The sequence below is a fragment of the Stegostoma tigrinum genome, chromosome 41 (genome assembly GCF_030684315.1).
Source record: "Stegostoma tigrinum isolate sSteTig4 chromosome 41, sSteTig4.hap1, whole genome shotgun sequence".
In the NCBI taxonomy this organism is placed as follows: domain Eukaryota; kingdom Metazoa; phylum Chordata; class Chondrichthyes; order Orectolobiformes; family Stegostomatidae; genus Stegostoma; species Stegostoma tigrinum.
The window spans coordinates 6,835,921-6,842,949 of NC_081394.1; positions in this window are offsets into that span (position 1 = coordinate 6,835,921).

Sequence of the window (7,029 nt, forward strand, 5' to 3'; positions counted from 1 at the left end):
GCTGTTCTGCCGTTGCCCCAATGTTAGATTCGCCTTTTCCATCCATTTCCCTGAGTCACCTTTCAGGAAACTTCCACAAAATTGTTGCAACTCAATGCGTTGAACTGATGTTTGGCGATTTTGGCCACAGAAGCAATAAGTTTCTCAGTGGAACTTGAAACTTCCTGAGGATTACCATGGAGGTCAGTGCAAAAACAAATCCAGTTTGACCCAATTCAAATTTTCAGTCACGTATCTGATTTCCAATGATCCTGAGAGTGAAAGGTTTAGGACAATCACTTGGATCTTCGAGCAGCAACAATGATCCCCATATAGTCATTGTTCTTCTAAATATCAGAATGTCCACGGGATCCCTTATCCTATCTCCAGCAAACAGGCAATCTAGCAAACTTAAAACTGAAAGATTTGGTCCCTGATGTTGAGGAGATATCTTTGTGTTGTTCTTCTTGTTAAATGGAAATATCTTTCACTCTTTGTTTTCCTAACTTTCTTCATAATTTCACCCTGAGATAAGAAGAAAATCCTTCCCCCAGAGAGTAGTGAGCCTGCAGAGTTTTCTCCCACAGAAAACAGTCCAGCCCAAAACATTGACTGTTTTCAGGAAGGGATAGACATAGTCTTCGGGCTAAAGGAATCAAAGGGTATTTGGGAAGAAAGATGGAACAGGGGACTGAGTTGGATGATCAGCCATGATTGTGATGATTGGTAAATTGGACTTGAAGTGCTGAATGACCTCCATCTGGTCCTTTTTTAATGTTTATATTTCTGCTCTGCTCAATCTGTTCATGATTCCACAATATTGTGTGTGATTGTGTGATGTATGAGAGAGTGTGATATGTGAGAGAGAGTGTGTGCGAGAGTGTGTGCATGTCTGTGTGTGTGGGAGAGAGAGAGGGTGTGTGTGTGTCTGTATGTGAGAGAAATTGTGTGAGAGGGAGGTAGTGTGTGTGTGCGACAGACTGTCTGAGAGTGTGATCAGAGAAATTGGGAACTGCAGATGCTGGAGAATCCAAGATAACAAAGTGTGGAGCTGGATGAACACAGCAGGCCAAGCAACATCTTAGGAGCACTGAAGCTGATACTTAGGGATAGATATAGTCTTCGGACTAAAGGAATCAAAGGGTATTTGGGAAGAAAGATGGAATAGGGGATGAGTTGGATGATCAGCCATGATTATGATGAAGGGTAAAATGACTTGGAGTGCTGAATGATCTCCTTATATTCCTTTTTTAAGATTTATGTTTCTGCTTGGTTCAATCTGCATGATATTCTGCAATATTGTGTGTAATTGTATATGTGTGAGAGAGTGTGATGTGAGAGAGACACTGTGTGCAAGAGTGTATGTTTGTGTGTGTGTTTGAGACAGAGAGAGAGGCTGTGTTTGTGCGTGTGAGAGAGGGAACATGTTTGTGAGAGAAGGAGTGTGAATGTGAGACAGAATGTGTGAGAGGGTGTGTAAGTGTGTGTATGTGTGTGTCTGTGCGTGTGTGTGTGCATATGTGTCTGCATGCAAGCATATGCATGTGTGAGAGAGGGTGTGTGGATGAGAGAGTATGTGCGAGATAGTATGCGTGTGAGAGAGAGTGAGACTCAGTGTGTGAATATGTGTGTGTGAGAGAGCGTGAGTGTGTGTGAATATGTGTGTGAGAGACAGTTTGTGTGAGGTAGAGTATGTGTGTGCATCTGAGGGAGAGAGTGTGCATGTGTGTGTGAGAGAGTGTGTGTATGTGTGAGAATGTGTTTGCGAGACTGTGTGTGTGTGTGTGTGTGTGTGTGTGTGTGTGTGTGTGTGTGTGTGTGTGTGTGTGTGTACCAGTGTGTGTGCATATGTGAGAAATAGAATGTGTCTGTCTGTTTGTTCCTGCCTCTGTGTATGTATGGACAGAATGTCTCATACAGCGAGTCAACCAGAGAGAAGAATACTGAATGTTTCTGTGAATGTACAGTGCAGTATTTCACAGACTGTCCAGTAGAGGGGCTATTGTTTAGTCTGTGAGTGTGAGAGTGAGATGGATGGAGAGTGCATGAGTGTACATAATTGTGTATATGTGTGTAACCCCAAATAATTGAACAGGTAACCATCTAAAGTGAATAAAGAGTGAATGAGGACTTGAAACTGTAGCTCTGTTTCTGTCTGCACAGAGGCTGCCAAACCAGCTGAGTTTCTCCAGCACTCTGTTTGTGGTAAACTAAATGTTTTCTGTTGTAGGTCTGCAATGTGAGATGATGCTGAGGGAATCCTGCAAAGAGAAGTTTGATGTGTGAGTATGTGTGTGCATACACAATTGAGAGAGATTCCAACATAAGGAAATTATAATCGATATTTGGGTCCAGACTGTTTGATGCTGAGGGGGAGAAAAAGAGAGAAGGTTATAAATGTGTCCGTGTGACTGTTGACAGACGTTTAACAATGAGATTGAAAGGGTATTTCACCCCATTCTTCAGCTCCTCTCTGAATTTACTCTGGGTTACAACATAAATACCCGTGTTAGTGCAGGTGCTGAGTACTTGCAACATCTTTGATGTACGGTTTATGGTGATGTTTGGGTCAACATCTGCAATTCGCCGGTAGAGGATATGAGCTATGTGTAACACCCATAACAGGATGAAACTGCCAGAAATGCTCAAAAGCAAAATAATGGATTTCCTGCGACTCTCCATCTCTGGATCCTTGTGTTCATCTGTGCAGTTTTTGCCGCGAAGTCCTCTTCGTATTTTATTTGCTACTGAAATATGTCTGTCTGTTAAAACATTGAGGAGCAAAATTAAAAAGAAAGGGATGCAAGGTGTTAAAATGTAATGAATCATTTCTAGTGCAGCCCATCCGGGGGATGTAAAGAAGCTCTTTTTGGTGACACAATTCCAGGGAACACTATCAATTACATATTCTGGTTCCTTTACAAAGCACCATGGGACAGACTCCAAACAACCCAGCAAGCTCACTGTTGCTATTACTACAGTTGCAGTTTTCTTGGTGCAATATTTTGTTTTCAACTTCTCACAACAAATGGCCATGAATCGATCCATGGTGAAAGCAACTGTGAGCCACACAGAAACAACAGTGGCTGCCACAGCTGAAAAGTAAATGACAATACAAAGAGGAGTAATGAATATGAAGGAATCTGCAAAATAAAATGAGGCTGACCACCTCAGTAAAGGATCAGTGATGACGACAAGTAGATCAGACGCTGCCATTGCCACAAGATAGCAAGTGATACATTGCGAGAGGCCACACCTTCCTCGGTACAGGATCACAATTGCCACCAGGTTTACTAGCACAGTGAAGGAGAGAGAAAAAGTTTAATCAGCAGCTGCACATCTAATTCATTCTTCACATGCTGCACCCTATCCATTACCTTAATAACCAAACATTGCCAGCAGTGAAGCCTCTGTTAATATTTCAGTTCTTCTCCAGATATTCCAAGTTTCCACCTGTTCCTGCACACTTTTCACTTAATGGACTGCAGTTCACTGCGTGGAATGAAAACAACCTGAAGCCTCTTCTAGAAATCTTTCCCAATGAACCTGCTCACCTTGAATTTTAAACTGTGCTGTGTTATGACGCAGTTGAGAAGAAACAAAAACCAAAGAACCGAACCAATGAGCAATGCAAGGCTGGCGGGGCATAATCAAGGGATAAAATTTCCTTTCATCACTTTCACACTAACATTCAAAGTAAAGTCAGCAGAAATTACATCTGAATTCATGGAAATTTGCAGTAAGTTAAAAGTTACCAAGGAGACCACTCAACATATTGGGGACCAGTTAGAGCCATAATGCCTGTGAACACTCCAACTTCCCTCAGGAATAATTCTGGCTCCTTTCCTGGGAAGATATTATTTCCCATTCATATCAAAGCGCAGGTACAAGTTAAATAATGTTTCAGTGTCGGACACAACGGTGCATTTCACAGAGGCTTGTGGGTCAGCTCCCACTTATTATTAGCTGCTTGTGTCAATCAGGACCTCCCTTATCTGAACTATCAGTATAGGCATTGCACACTGTCAACCAATTCACAGCACTCATTTGTTTTAAAGTAATAGAAACAGTTAAAAACTTCGATATGCAGATCACTATCCAACACCCAGCCTTTGATTTCTATCTTACAACTACCTCACCATCTTCTTGGCTCACAAAAATCAAACTTCACGAATTCATCTTATATCCCCTCCCTTGGCCAGGAATGTTGAGTTTTCAGATTCAGTTCGGAACTCATACGTGCCCAGGCCTGTGAACCTTCCAATCCAACTATCTTACTGACACCTACACAACCTGCAATAAAATCCATGATCAAAGTTATCCATCTCTGCAGTCCCACAAATCAGGACACACCTTCTCCTCAGTATTAGAGAAATATTTCTATATTTTCCCAGAATTAGATGCCCATCTTGACAAAGAAATCCACCGCCTCCTCATAAGCAGCAGAAAATTTATTTCTAAGAATGATTTGTTGCTGTGGATGGGAGTTTTGTTCACTCCATGTTACACACAGTGCCTCAACAATCTCTGAATGAGTGTTTATAAAAGCAATACAATGCAGGTTAATCCCACATAGTGAAATTATTAACACTTTCTGTTGGTCTGATTCCTGCTCTTAACACACATCCAATCACAATATTTTATTTGAAAAAGAATGATACGATATTAATAACAGCCGTTGATCAGCAATGACCACGACAGATATGACACTGTGCTGTCAATGTTGAAACACCTGTGAACAGGTTATCATTCATCTGTTAGAACAGGTGGCTGTCTGAAACATTCAAAGGTAATGCTGGGAATAGATTCACATTACTACTAACTGTGATAGCATCTTACCTGGAACTCCAACAGCTGAAATTAAAGGATAATAAATGCGTCTTATCTGCAATAGTAGAGAATCACCCATTTTGTGAAAGACAGTAATTTCTGTTGCTTTTCATTCAGGCTCTTACAAGTTCTCTAAGTTGATCCATTCGGATAGGTTTTTATACAAAGAATAATTCTCCACTGACATGGTTATACTCTGTTCATTGAATTAGTTACAAAGAAATTGAACAAACACATTACCTCACCATATTTGTCTTTGGTGTATGTGGCATGGTTAATAAAGCACAAACATTTCACGGTTCAGATATGATTGCTTGGAGCTATCGCAGTAATGAAACTGGAATCAGTTCCAAACAGAAGTGAACACTTTCATTTAGCAATTACACGTAAAGATACTGAGCAAATTCAATATCGATGATACTATTATCAATGTTACAGGTTTCTCCACTCTTTACCTTTACCAGGAACCCCAACATTAGTGCTTCCCTTTGTGCTACAGTTTTCCATCTCCAATACTGAGACCCTGCGATGGGAAAAGATTAATGTCACTTTCAGCATGCAGCTGAAGAGCTGATTGTAATATTGGAGGATTGACAATATTACTTTTTCCCCTCCTGCTCAAGGCTGTTTCTATGAAAGTGACCACCTGTTTATTCTACACTGACTATTATAGCCCAATCAGAACTCTCTTAGCTCCTGGCTCTGTTTCTTCTTCTCAATACTGGCTGGTGAACCTATGTCCACCTCCTGCCCATGTCAATTGATCCAAAATTCTGCTGTTTGAGGTCAGCTTCACTTATTTCCATTCACACCTCTCCATAAGATTCACGGAGATCCATAATTTTCAAGTTCCCTCATGCCTTACATTCAAAATATTTATGTTTTGTATAAAAATCACTGCATATTTTTATGGTATATTTTATTTTAAACTTTTATAAAACTACATTTGATATCAGCAAAAATTGATTTCATATAATGTTAAAGTTGTTTCTTTGTTCTTAAAAAAAGGCCAGCAAAAGTAACGAGAACGAACTGAGAAAATGATTTTTCAAACCACGAGTAGTTAGGCTGTGGAACACATTGCCGAGAAATGTGATGGAGTCAGGTTCAATTGAAGCTCTCAAGGGGGCAAGGCATTGTTATTGGGATAGTAATTGTGTGTGAGGGCTTGGGACATTCGTCAGGGGATCAGCACTGGATAGCAATGTTTATTTGATACACATTTTTCGATTTTGAAAACATTGGCCTCATCAAATTGCACCTCCGTGGGATCTTTCCCAAATTCGACTCTGCTCCGCACATGCTGTTGGGTCATCTCAGGCAGTTGTCCACTGAAATCCAGAACCCAGCACTCATCAAAAAGAGCTCATTTGGCCATGACAAGAGGCAGGGTTATGAGAGGAATCTATTCCGCTTTTAGGATGCGAACTGCACATGGTAATCTGAAGCATCTTGTGTCATTGCGAGCAAATAGGTGAGTGGATGAAAGGGTAGGGTGATGTTGTGGGTGAATATTTGGGGGATATTGCGAATTGGGTGTGGGAAATGAGTGAGTACCTTAAATGGGGGTGACAACCTTGTGGTTTTATTGCTGGACTGTCAATTCACAGACCTAGGTAGTGTTCTGGGGACCCAAGTTCAAATCTTCATTGCGGCTGTTGGTAGAATTTGAATCTCTATTTTAAAAGAAATCTGGAAGTAAGAGTCTAATGATTGCCAGGAGAAAATAAACCTCAATTGATTCATAAATATTCTTTATGGCAGGAAAATGCCATCCTTATCTGTTCTGGCCTACTCATCAAAACACTCCAAGCTGCCCGTCTGTGCCATGAGGGATGGGCATTAAACCTGGCCTAGACAGCCATGTCCTTATCCTATGAAGGAGTTCAAGACTGAATTCTGAACTTTTGGGTGGCACAATGGCTCACTGCATCAGAGGCATGGGTTCGATTGCACCGTCAAGTGACAGTCTGTGCAGAGTTTGCGTGTGCTCCCTGTATCTGCTTGGGTTTTCTCTCAGTGCTCTAGTTTCCTCAAACAGTCCAAAGACATGCAGGTTAGGTGGATTGGCGATGCTAAAGTGTCCCATAGTGTCCAGGGATGTGCAGTCTAGATGGATTAGCCATTGCAAGTGTTGGGGATAGGATTGAGAGGTGGAATGCTCTTTGGAAGGTCATTGTAGACCTGGTGGGCTAAATGGCCTCTACTGGCATTGTATGG